The 13,375-nt window shown below is 44.4% G+C and overlaps 1 protein-coding gene across 7 annotated transcripts in view; it reads left to right on the top strand.

Annotated features, from left to right (window-relative positions):
* The window catches only part of QKI (QKI, KH domain containing RNA binding), a 730,493-nt gene that overhangs the window by 88,669 nt on the left and 628,449 nt on the right, over positions 1–13,375 (top strand). The gene's annotated exons all lie outside the window — the stretch shown is intronic.

Genomic DNA, 13,375 nt, shown 5'->3' with positions numbered 1-13,375 from the left:
ATGGTTTTAGCTTTTGCAGCGTGAAGTTTATAATATGTCTCACAATTTGGTGGATATATATTTTTTAAAGCTTAATTCAGAATCTAAGATTATTCCAAGGTCTTTCACAAAAGTGGTTGGTTTTATCTTAATGTTATTCTCAAATACTAATGGGGAATATCTTCGTTTCTACATTTCCTATCTAAAAGTATAATATGAATTTTTAATGCATGTATCCACAGAAGAAAATTGAAGTAATTCTCCTTCCAGACTATTTTCATTCACCTCAACATTGGCCTTGAAAATAGAACGAAATTGAATGGCATAAGTGAAGATAATTTTATGTATATTTGGTTTTAGTTTATGGAGAGGAGAGGGGACAAAACAAAAAAATAAATATAAAGGGGGGAAAAAAGAACTAAATAGATGAAATGAACAAAATTAAAACTCCACATCCCCTCCAAAATAAAGGAAAAAATGTCCCTGACTTCTAAATTTCTTGCGCCCAAGTTTTCTAAATGTTTCCGCCCCTTAATTGGGTAAGTCCTTTGGTTTTTCTCCTTTTGGAGGTACGGTCTTTTCCTGTACAAAATCAAATATTGAAGTTTTCCTAATCCTAACCAGCAGAAATATCCATTTAGGGGTAGATTTTCAAAAAGCGCGCCTTAGCATACTTTTGTTGGCGCATCAGGCGCAAACAAAAGTACGCTGGATTTTAGTAGATACGCGCGTAGCCGCTAAAATCCTGGATCGGCGCGCGCAAGACTGCCGATTTCGTGTAGCTGGCGCGCGCCGAGCCGCGCAGCCTGCCACCGTTCCCTCACCTTCCCCTCCCTTCCTCTATCTAACTCACCCCCCCTACCTTTGTCGGGGGATTTACGCCTCCCAGAGGGAGAAGTAAATCCCCGCGCGCCAGCGGGCCGCTAGCGCGCCGAGACGCGACCTGGGGCGGTTCCGGAGGGCGCGGCCACGCCCTCGGTCCCGCCCCCAAAACGTAGTGCCGATCCGACACGCCCCCCTCGAAAAACCCCGGGACTTACGCGAGTCCCGGGGCTCTGCGTGCGCCGGTAGGCCTATGGAACATAGGCGCACCGGCGCGCAAGGCCCTGCTCGCGTAAATCCAGGCGGATTTACGCGAGCAGGGCTCTTAAAATCCGCCCCTTACTGTATAACATTAATATGCTATCTTGATGACTTATTTTCTTTTTTAGTGTAGAGTAGTTTTATAATAAAAATTTATAGCATGGTTGTAATTAATGGTGAGCTTCATGCTGCCTTCTGCGTTTGAAATATAATAGAGCATCTTTTATCTGGAATGATTGAGGCCATCCTGGGTAATGGAAAATTGATGGCCTCCCCCCCCCCCCCCCCCCCCCCATCATCAGGATGGAGCCCATCACGGAATACTTTTGTCAAAGTTTCTAGAACTGACTTGGCACACTTAGCATGCCACCAACCCTGCATCCAGCAGGGGTCCTCCTTCAGTCTCTTTTTTTTCCACGCAGCAGTAGTCACACGGTTTGAGGAGCTCTTTCTAATATTCCTGACAGGAATTTCCTCACAGAATTTTTTCTAAAATTTGACAAATTTCACCCATCCGCGGTCCCCCTATCGACCATCGGTATCCGCTAATGTTAGGTAAGGCTTTACCTTGTTTTCACGGTCAGTTAATGAGGGTTCTTCTAACTCAAGACCTAACGGCCACCGACCGTTAAATTTTTCTTTAGAACGATGGCGACGGGCTTTCATCAGTGCCTCAATTGTCCAAGGACTATATCCATCACGGACCCGCATAAGGTATGTGTCTTATGCTTAGGGGCTGACCATGACGTTGTAACATGTACCAATTGTGCCCAAATGACCCCTAAGGGGCCGCAGGGCACACTTAGAGAAAATGGAGTTTCTTTTTCAGGCTAAGCAGTCTACTCCATCGAAGACCTTGACGTCATTGGCACAGTCACCTTCAACCTCTCGATACCAGCCGGACACTGGTGGCTGTCACCCAGTTGGATCCCTTTTAAAGTAGTCTACCTCTTTGTCCTCTGCGCCAGAGAAAGACTGGGCCGAGCACCGGAAGAAGCATCGGAAGGCTCAGTCTGTTGACCCAGGGAAGGCCTCGACGTTGACATTGTCAGAGCCACCGAGGGGAAAAAAGCCCGCACAGAGGAGCCTCCATTCTCTTCCATACCTGGGTCACCGAGGCATTCCCCACCTTCAGTGGAGCCGAGACTCCACTGTCACCGGTGGACCCTCCGACACCTGTACAGCCTCCTACTCCAGAACTGGTGTTACAAGCGCCAGTTTTCCACAAGGAATTGAACTGGATGGTTCAAGAGGCAGTTCTCCAAGCACTACAGAGTTTTCCGCCTCCTTCGGCACCGACTCTGATCTCTGACACTGATCCGATGCCCACGATGCTGGCTCCATTACTGGACAGATTGGACACGCTTATCGGAGCTCTTCCACCCGTGCCCCTGAAAACACTAATATCTTGAACACCATCGACACAGATTTCCCCATCATCGGAGGAAGAGGAATCATTGATACCAGAACCGATTCCGGGGGTCATCGGGGGTTCTCCCACCGAGACGTCTATCGAAGTCGCTGATTCCATCGGTGCGTCTCTCGTTTTGGTGCTGCATCGACCCTTAGTGCCTTCTCCAATACCTTCGATGCCCCCGCCGATTCCATCGGTGCCACGACCTGATCCAGCTGGAATAGGCCTCTTCCTTCCATCAGGTGGCCCAGCCGATGCTGGAGACCAGTCATACCAGCCCTGGTCTGATGATTCGTCAGACACCCAGGATTCTGATGACACTCCCTCTGAGCCATCTCCTCCTGAAGAGAGAAGACGTTCCCCTCCAGAGGATCTGTCCTTCATAAGCTTTATAAAGGAAATGTCAGAAGCCATTTCCTTTAAGCTTCAAACAGAGGAAGACTCCAGGCACAAGATTCTTGAGGTACTCCAGTTTGTGGATGCCCCCAGGTTATGTCCATACCAGTTCATGGCCCTTCTTGAACTTCTCCAGCGTAACTGGGAATATCCAGGTACCGTACCACCGGTGAACCGGAAAACAGATGCCACCTACTTGGTTCAAACAGCTCCTGGGTTCCAGAAGACCCAGCTCTCTCACCATTCTGTAGTAGTGGAGTCCATTCAGAAGAAGGCTAGGAGACCTTGGCCTCATTCTTCTACACCTCCAGGGAAAGAACAAAGGTTTCTGGATGCCTTGGGACGTCGAGTATTCCATGGTTCCATGCTGATTTCACGTATAGCTGCCTACCAGCTATATATGACACAGTACACGAGAAACCTTTTCAAGATGATACAAAACTTCTCTGATTCCCTTCCAAAGCAGTTTCAGGACCAGCTAAACTCCATACTCAAGAAAGGCCTCGATGCTAGCAAGCACGAGGTCCGGGCTGCATATGACATCTTTGACACTGCTTCTAGAGTGTCTGCAGCGGGGATTACTGCCAGAAGATGGGCCTGTCTGAACTCTTCCGATTTACGACTCGAAGTTCAGGAGAGGTTGGCAGACCTCGCCTGTGCAGGCAATAATTTATTCGGAGATAAGATCCAGGAGACTGTCGCACAGCTCAAGGTCCACCACGAGACATTGTGCCAGCTCTCTGCTGTACCCTCTGATTTTCCCTCTACTTGTAAACGGCTGTTCAGAAGAGAGGCCAAGAGGACAACCTATAAAGCTCGTAGGTATTATCCTCCCCCACCTCGCAGTTGCCTAACCAGGCCATACCAAAAACCTCAAGCCTGTCAATCCAGGCCTCAAAAAGCCCAACCAGCTCCACAGCATGGCCCTGCTTCGGGGTTTTGACTCCCAGCTAGAGAGCAACTGTCAACTTCCACTACCATCTCTGCCAGTGGGCGGCCGCTTGTGCCACTTCACCGCCACCTGGCACACAATCACAACAGATCAATGGATCCTCTCTATAGTGGCTAAGGTTACCATCTCAACTTCTTTTCAGTGCTGTCGGACTCCCCACCTCGGCCGGGGTGGGGTTTACCCAACCACTCACCGCTTCTAGAGAAGGAACTAACAACCCTCCTCCAATCTAGGGCAATAGAACCAGTGCCCCCTTCACAACAGGGACAAGGGTTCTATTCTCAATATTTTCTAATACCAAAAAAATCAGGAGGCATTCATCCAATTTTGGATCTTCATGCCTTAAACATCTACAAAGAGAAAAGTTCAGGATGGTAACCTTGGGCTCCCTACTCCCTCTTCTTCAAAAGGGAGGTTGGCTTTGCTCTCTAGACCTACAAGATGCATACACATATAGCGATAAGTCTCATCGAAAATACCTCAGTTTTCTAGTCTGATGCCAACACTTCCAGTATTTACAAAGTGCCTGGCAGTAGTAGCAGCGTACCTAAAACGACAGAGCATTCATGTCTACCCTTACCTGGACAATTGGTTGCTAAGGGCCCCATCCAAGAAGGAGGTTCTAACCTCCTTACATCTAACCCTACAGCTATTACTAGCACTCAGATTTCTAGTAAACTATCCAAAATCCAATCTGGTTCCATCACAGATCCTCTCCTTCATTGGAGGGACTTAAGCACCATACAAGCAAAAGCTTTTCTCCCAAGGGATCATGCGCACACTATTGCAACCCTTGCGAGACTACTGCGGACTCGTCGATCCACAATGGCTCATCATTTACTAACCTTGTTGGGTCCCATGGCATCCTCGGTTTATGTTACTCCTATGGCTCGTCTAGCGATGAAAGTAACACAATGGACCCTAAACTCCCAGTGGGCTCAGGCCCCCACCATCCATTGTCCACGTCACCAGGCAGCTCAGTCTCTCGCTAGCTTGGAGGATTCAAGAGTCCAATCTTCTCAAGGGACTACCTTTTCAATCTCCAGAACCTCAAATCACACTGACAACGGATGCTTCCAACTTCGGTTGGGGAGCCCATGTCAACAGTCTGCAAACTCTGCAGCAGAATCACAACATCAGATACATTTTCTGGAGCTTAGGGCAATAAGGTATGCTCTGATGGCTTTTCGGGATTGCCTATCCAACAAAGACAATCCTGGTCCAAACAGACAACCAGGTAGCGATGTGGGTACATCAACAAACAGGGTGGCACGGGCTCGTACCTGCTATGTCAGGAAGTAGCGCAGATATGGGCCTGGGCGCTCTCCCACTCTGTTCCTGAGAGCGACCTACCTGGCAGGCGTGGACAGCGTACTTGCAGACAAGTTGAGTCGGACCTTTCATCCCCATGAATGGTCCCTAAACCCCACTGTAGTAGAGAGAATCTTCCAGCAATAGGGTTATCCGCACATAGATCTCTTTGCATCAATTCACAACCGCAAAGTAGAGAACTTCTGCTCACTACATCGCAGCTACAGGACACCACCAAGGGATGCTTTCGCCCTCTCGTGGTCAAAGGGTCTCCTATGTGTACCCTCCACTTCCACTCATCAGCAAGACTCTCATGAAGTTACAGCAGGACAAGGGCTTAATGATTCTCATATTCCCTTACTGGCTGTGTCAGGTTTGGTTTCCCATCCTACGCGACCTCTCAGTCCATCCTCTTATTCGCCTGGTAGCAGATCCGTTCTTGATAACTCAAAACAGCGGACAGCTGCATCATCCGAACTTCTAGGCCCTGTCGCTGACAGCCTGGATGTTGAAAGGCTAATATTACAACCACTAAACCTCTTGGACTCCGTATCCCAAGTCCTCATAGCTTCACGAAAACCTTCTACCAGGAAATCTTATCATTCCAAATGGAAAAGGTTTTCCTTATGGTGCACATCAAAGGAAATAGATTCCTTTACTTGCCTCACAACGAAGTTCCTAGACTACCTCTGGTACCTATCTGAGTCTGGTCTACAAACTTCCTCTATTAGAGTTCATGTCAGTGCAGTAGCCGCTTTCCATAAAGACATAGGGGATGTCTCGATATCGACACAACCCTTAGTGGCGCTTTATTGAGGGGTTTACTACATCTAAAGCCCCCACTGCATCCTCCGGCCCCTGCTTGGGATCTTAATGTTGTATTAGCACAGCTCATGAAACCTCTGTTTGAGCCTCTGCACTCCTGCGAGCTGCGTTATCTCACTTGGAAAATGCTTTTTCTCCTAGCTATAACGTCAGCTCGCAGAGTTAGTGAGCTACAGGCGTTGGTAACATACCCACCTTGCACAAAATTTCTCCATGACTGAGTGGCGCTTCGCACTCATCCAAAATTTTTACCAAAGGTAGTATCTGAGTTTCCCTTGAATCAATCCATTATACTACCTACTTTCTTTCCAACACCCCACTCACATCCAGCTGAGCGAGCGCTACATTCCTTGGACTGTAAATGTGTGCTAGTCTTTTATTTGGAACGCATGGCAGTCCAAAGGAAATCTACTGTTACTTTCATCGCTAGACGAGCCATAGGAGTAACATAAACCGAGGATGCCATGGGACCCAACGAGGTTAGTAAATGATGAGCCATTGTGGATCGACGAGTCCGCAGTAGTCTCGCAAGGGTTGCAATAGTGTTGCAATATTTGTCTCCTTAGTTTAAAAACAAACTGGGAATTCCGGTGGGCAAGCAGACCCTATCCTCCTGGCTAGCGGACTGTATTTCCTTCTGCTACCAACAAGCAGGCCTACCGCTACAGGAATGTGTGAAAGCGCACTCTATAAGAGCCATGGCAACATCAGTAGCACACCTCCGTTCAGTGCCTCTTACTGACATCTATAGGGCTGCTACATGGAGTTCTCTCCATACCTCTGCAGCTCATTGTTTGGACAGGGCTGGCAGGCAAGATTCCATTTTTGGCCAGTCTGTCCTGCGCAATTTATTCGCAACTTAATAACCCAACTTCCTTCCAGCAACCCACTGAGAATTTCAGGCTACCATCTTAACCAAACCCACCCCTGTTGTTGTGCCTGTTGCACGTCATTGGGTGCTTTTGGTACATTTACTCAGGCACCCTAAGCTTGCTATTCACCCATATGTGAGGACCCATATGCTTGTCCTGTGAGAAAGCAGAGTTGCTTACCTGTAACAGGTGTTCTCACAGGCCAGCAGGATGTTAGTCCTCACGAAACCTGCCCGCCACCCCGTGGAGTTGGGTTCGCTTACGATTTATTTTATTTTCGCTCGTACATTTACTACAAATGAGACTGAAGGGGGGACCCCTGCTGGATGCAGGGTTGGTGGCATGCTGGGTATGCTCAATGTGCCAAGTCAAAGTTCTAGAAACTTTGACAAATGTATTCCGTGATGGGCTCCATCCTGATGATGTCACCCATATGTGAGGACTAACATCCTGCTGTCCTGTGAGAACACCTGTTACAGGTAAGCAACTCTGTCTGAACCTTTCTTATATTTTCTGGTTACCTGTATAATGTTCAGGATACTTCGAAATTATCTGTTTTGACTGTAAAATAGTTCCGCTCCCTGAAACTGATGCCATCAAACTAAATCAGGATGCATAATTCACTAACCTATAGCATATCCACAAATTGACTAAGTTTATTCTCATTCTCAGCTGCCATACTTGCATTCTAAACTGTGCAATAACCTACTTTATATCTTTCCTACTGTGCATGCCTTGTGGACATCATTTGTAATAAATAGGTTTTTCGATGTGAGATTGACTTGCTTAGTTCATGGGGTTGCTTAAAGTGCTTTTCACAAAGTGTTTCTTGTGATTTATAAAACTGGTTACAGATCTTTTTTATAGTGGACATATGTGTTGAGTCTGAGTTGTGAAACTCTTTGGTAAGCCATCTGTCCAAAGATGTATGTTCCCTTTATTGATAAATTGCTTGAGGGATCAAATCTTACTTGCAATATAATCATCACTGGATGTTTTTTGAAATGACCATCAATGATTTTACATTTTGTAAAGCACTGAAAATATCAGTTTTACAATGGCATGCACAGGATGTGCTCTGCCTCCTCCAGTGGTGTTTGACTTGCGGCTATCCATTTAGTTTGTTGCCTGCCCAATTTCTTCAGTTATAGTGCTGGGGCTGTTCGTTTTGTAAGTGGAAACTGCCGTTTAAGTACACAGCTGTCAGACTTCTTTTTATTGCGTGATAATGAGTACTATATGAAAATGTAAGAATCTAATGGATTCTGAAAAATTTTAGAACCATACTGTTTGCTGTTTAGCTGTAATGTGTCTGATTTATTGTGACATAGCTGGCTTCTTTCAGTCCAAAAATTCTTTCCTTACATCTCTTGGGTAGTGAGCTGATGAGGGCACATGCTCATATCAGAAGTAAGATAACTGAGCTAAATCTGGACTACATTAGGGGCTGATGTCGTAATATGCGTTCAGTGGAATGCAAAGTGTAACCTGCAATTGTGTGCCCATTTTTTGTGCACAAACTTTACTGTTGATGCAACAAGTTTTGCGCACAGCTTAGTGTCTTTTCATGTGAATATCAGGCTAATGATAACATTAGCTATTTCCTCCCAGTGTGTGTGTGTTTTAGTGCTGGAAACTTAAGTCTTAATCAAAACGGAGTAAAGTTTCCAGGGCTAATGTTGGTTGATGAGGAACTTGTTATAGTTTGATATACACAAAACATGCTTTGAACACACAGCATGTTTTCTGCGCTTAACATATGATTTACGTGCAAAATGATTTCTTTGCACATGTTTTTCGGTTTGTACACTAACTCCCAATGCATTGCCATACCATTAGCTTACTGTATTCAGAGTTAAAAAAAAAATAAAAATTGGTGCATTTTCAGCATATTTATAATGCTTAGCTTATTGCATTGGCCCCTTAGTGGGGGAATGTATTTTAAAGGCATGGGTAAGGAGGCTGTCAGTTTATTAACTAGATTGGGGATGTGTGGTGAAAGAGCAGATCCTGTTCAAACAGTTAAAGCTTTAGTTAAAAAGATGAGAGCTGTCAGCTCTGCCTCCCATATGAAATCTTGCTGGATGTACAGAAAGAGGTACGCATGATATAAATATTGAATTGGCTTTATTATCTCACTGTTCTAGCAGATTAAATTAATTGAAGATGTTCACATTTCAAACCTGAGCCAGTGTTCCACCGAACAGAACACTGTTTTTATTTCCTTTCTTTCTTTGCTTGTTACGTTGGAGGAGCAAAGTAATTATTTCTTTGGTGACTGATTCTGACTATGGATTTAGATGACTAGTGATGCACAAAGAGAAAACGGACGCTGAAATTCAACTTTGTGCATCTATAATATCAGCACAGCAAGTTGAGCAGTCATTATGCTAATAAATTTGCTTTCATTGTGATCTCAGCAAATGCTGAATATAAATTGACTCTATAAAGACTGGCAGGGAATACTCTGCTTTGGTTTTGTGTAGCAATAATTGTGACATGCTTTTGTGTAGCAGTAGGTCTTAGTGAATTTCAGTGAAATGATAAATATTTTTCCTTCATCTTTTTCTTTCTTGTCAATCTCTCATTTATCTGCTTTGTCCTCTGTACTTCAGTAGTTTCTTTTCTTAATATTCTCATTTGCATTTTATTGTAATCATACAGTTTTACCACATCCCTAACACATTCTCCAAGGGATTATCAGGTTTTAGACTTCTGTCATGCTTGCCATATGTTTGCTTAGTTGGTGAATTTTTGATCAGGGATTTCTCCCATGGTTGAACTTTGTGCAGGAGCCTAATTAGAAATGTGGTATGGTTGTTCTTATTCTTTTTTTTTGCTGCAACTGTTTACATAAGGACATTAACGACATGCTGAGTCACACAAAGGTCCATCAAGTTTCCTCCTGCTTTCTGATTCCAGTTCACTTGGAACTGATCACTTTTAGGTTATGGATTTCTGTTATTTAAAATGATGTATTTTATAATGTGTTATTTAATTCAATTATTTCCAAGTTCCTCATTTTCCTTGTTCTCTGTAAGACACACGTGTTAAGTCATTTCAATGCTATAGGTAAACCGAAGTGGTTAGTAACATTGTTACTAGAACCTCGGTATAGAAAAATGTTAAATAAATAAAATAAAATGGTGTCATCAGAACCTAACATAAGGTTTACCATATTGGGTCATGCCAAAGGTCCATTAAACCCAGTATCCTGTTTCCAACAGTAGACAATCTATGTTACAAGTAACTGGCTGGACCCTAAAAAGTCAATAGATGGATGGACCTTTTATTCTCATAAACCACCCCAGTGAGAGGATCTCCCCCCCCCCCCCCCATTGTATGTCTTTTCTCAACTCACTGTTGAAAATGCAGTACATAGACAACTGATGAAGTATGTGGAAGAAAATGCTTTGCTAAATCCAAATCAATTTGGAGCGGATTTTAAAACCCCTGCGCGCGTAAATCCTTCCGGATTTACACGCGCAGGGCCCTCGCGCGCTGGCGCGCCTATTTTGCATAGGCCGCCGGGATGTGCGTAAGTCCCGGGGCTTCCTGTCGGGGGCGTGGCGGGATGACGTGGCGTTTAGGGGGCGGGAGCGGTGGCGTGGGCGTGGTTTCGGCCCGGGGGCGTGGCTGCGGCCTCCGGAACAGCCCCCGGGACCGGACCACGGAGCGGGGCAGCTGGCCGACGCGCGCAAAGGTAAGGGGGGGGGGGTTTAGATGGGGCCGGGGGGGTGGGTTAGGTAGGGGAAGGGAGGGGAAGGTGGGGGGAGGGCGAAGGAAAGTTCCCTCCGAGGCCACTCCGAAATCGGAGCGGCCTCTGAGGGAACAGGCAGCGCGCGCTGGGCTCGGCGCGCGCAGGTTGCACAAATGTGCACCCCGTTGCGCGCGCCGACCCCGGATTTTATAAGATACGCGCAGCTACGCGCGTATTTTATAAAATCCAGCGTACTTTTGTTCGCGCAAGTATTTAAAATCTGCCCCTTTGGTTTTAGAGTATTGCCTTCCTTTTGAGACTGTCTCTGTTAAGGGATTGATATCTAGTCTTAAGCAGTCTGGGTGTGTTTAAGCACTATATAAAACATTTAAACAAATCATTTATGTTCAGTAGGATGAGGTTTTCCTTAAAATATCTTTGGTTTCTTGGGACATCTTTAAGACATGGACACTTGACATCTATTACTCTTACTGCCAGTCTGGCAATTTCAAGTTGTCTTAAGAAGATTTCCCATGATGATTCTTTACTCCTAAGATCCTTTGTGTTGCCCCTCTTCCTCCAGTCTTTTGGATTGATCTGTTGGCATACAGCAGGATCATCATGCTGCATACGTGGAAAGGCTGGCATTTCACACTCTGCAGCAGAGGCTTATCCAAAGAGGAGCGAAGTGGTGTGGCAAGCTTTTTTTTTTTTTTTTTTAACAGAAGCAACATAAAGGTACATGATCTGTCAGCCTGCAGCTCGGTCTTTCTGCTGTTTCACACTATTGCCTCCAGCCTCTTACCCCTTCCCCACAACTTTAGCAGCTGATTTTTTGGCCTCCCTTCTATCTTCAGTTATGTTTGCTTCTAGTTGGTTCTTGTTGGCGTATTCTTTACTTGCCTACCTCCAGTCGCTGCTAAGATCCATCCTTCCATCCTTTCCCTATCTCATGTTGTCCCTCCAACTCAAGAGGTTCAGATCTGTGATTGTTTGTCTTCCTGCTTTGCTGCTCCTGATGTCTGCTCCCATTTTCAGCTGTTGCTTCTGCCATCATTTTTCAGATCCTCCCCACTTTTACCCACTGTATTGTCTTGTAAACAGACATAGCACTCAAGCTTTCCTTAGGTATTTCTGTTTAGGATTTTGAAGAAAATGAGTTTAAGGGGATAATTTTTGTAAGTGAATACAAAGGTTCTACAAGGGCCAGAAATGAGAGTACAAATTAATGGGGGTTACTCCGATTCCTTCAAACTGGGTAGAGGTATGAGACACAGCTGCCCCTGACCCCATTGCTATTTGCCCTGGTAATGGAAACACTTGCTGAAAGAATATGTATAAATAGGGAGATCGCTAGGATTACATTAGGCAAAGAGTTTTTCTTCTGTGCAAATTACATGCTTTTCACAGTTATTAATCCTATGGTTTTCACTAAGGGTGGTCTTGGCTGAATTTGAGTATGGTAAAATGGGTTCAAGGTGAACCATAATAAATCAAAGATATTGAATATCAACACTGGACAGTTAGAGTGGCTTTGAAAGGGTGCTTTCTTTTTTGTTGGGCTGGAAATTATTCGCGGTCTTTGGAATAAATATCATAACCATTAGGAGGCAGTTATTGGATCTAATTATTCTCCATTATTAACTAAGGTATTTAGAGATCTTCAAATACAGGTTGACTAATATTTTTCGTGGTTGGGTAGGGTGTCTATGGTTAAAATGAATACCTAGGCTTTGCTATTACTTTCACATACTGCCTATTGAGGTTCCAAAGTCAAAGTTATGTTAAGATTCATATGTCATTTTTAGATTTGATTTGTAGGCAGAGATTGCCCAAGGTTATAAAGAATCATTATAGTGGACTGGGGGGCTGGGTGTTTCCCATATAGAGCATTATCTGGATTTCAACTTCATGTGATGATAGACTGGCAACCAAAGCATAAATTGATGCCATGTATGCGTACTGAACAGTTTTATATGGGCAGTACCCTGATCAATGGATATCCATGAGTGGTTAGAGGTAAGAGTATATTAAGATATTAAATATTTTGTATATCTAGTATAAGGATTATTTATGGGATTCAAAATATGCATACCCTGACATCTTAGAAGAAATGTTCTCCACAGACTCCTATCAGGCATAATGGAGTGGGTTTTTTTTTTTTTTTTTTTTACCAGGTTTACAAACAGGGATTTTTCAAAGGTGGGACTAAGAATTATGGAGCAGCTTTGTAATAAAGGGGAAGTGATGAGTTTTGTAGCATTAAGGGATAAATTTATTTTGTTTAATACTGACTACTTTACCTTTTTTCAAGTCAGGCATTATGTTGAGCATGACACAGGGAAAGCAACTTTCAAAGTTGGGCCAACAATTTTTCAGGTTTTGCTTGCTCATCCTTCAATATGTAAAGGCCTTGTAGCTAAAATTTATGAAAACCTAATCTCCTACCCTCTAGGGCAATTTAAGCATAAGAAAACTGGGGAATGGGATCTTAATTGTCTCTTACACAGGAGGAGGATTTGGAGATTATACAGGGGTAGGTAGTTAACTCTTCTATTTCAGTAACTTTAGCGCAAAATTTTAGGTGGACCCTCACAGCTTCAAGATTGCAAAACAAATATGGGGATGTTGGAGAGACTGTGGCAATGATGGGGCATATATGGTGATTGTATTATTTCCAGCTTTCAGTCCAAAACAGTTGCAGTTAGTTGACTAATATCCAGAGTTCTTTCTTTTTATTTGACTTTCCAACAGCGAAAGCATCAAGAAAATCTAATTAAGTTTATTCTTTAGGGTTTTATTGCTACCTAATGCATGATAGCTGACTGGAAGAAAGTAGCCAT

Source organism: Rhinatrema bivittatum, chromosome 3, assembly GCF_901001135.1.
Source record: "Rhinatrema bivittatum chromosome 3, aRhiBiv1.1, whole genome shotgun sequence".
Taxonomy (NCBI): Eukaryota; Metazoa; Chordata; class Amphibia; order Gymnophiona; family Rhinatrematidae; genus Rhinatrema; species Rhinatrema bivittatum.
Note: the sequence above shows the minus strand (reverse complement) of the source record. Positions and strands in the feature narration are given on the sequence as shown.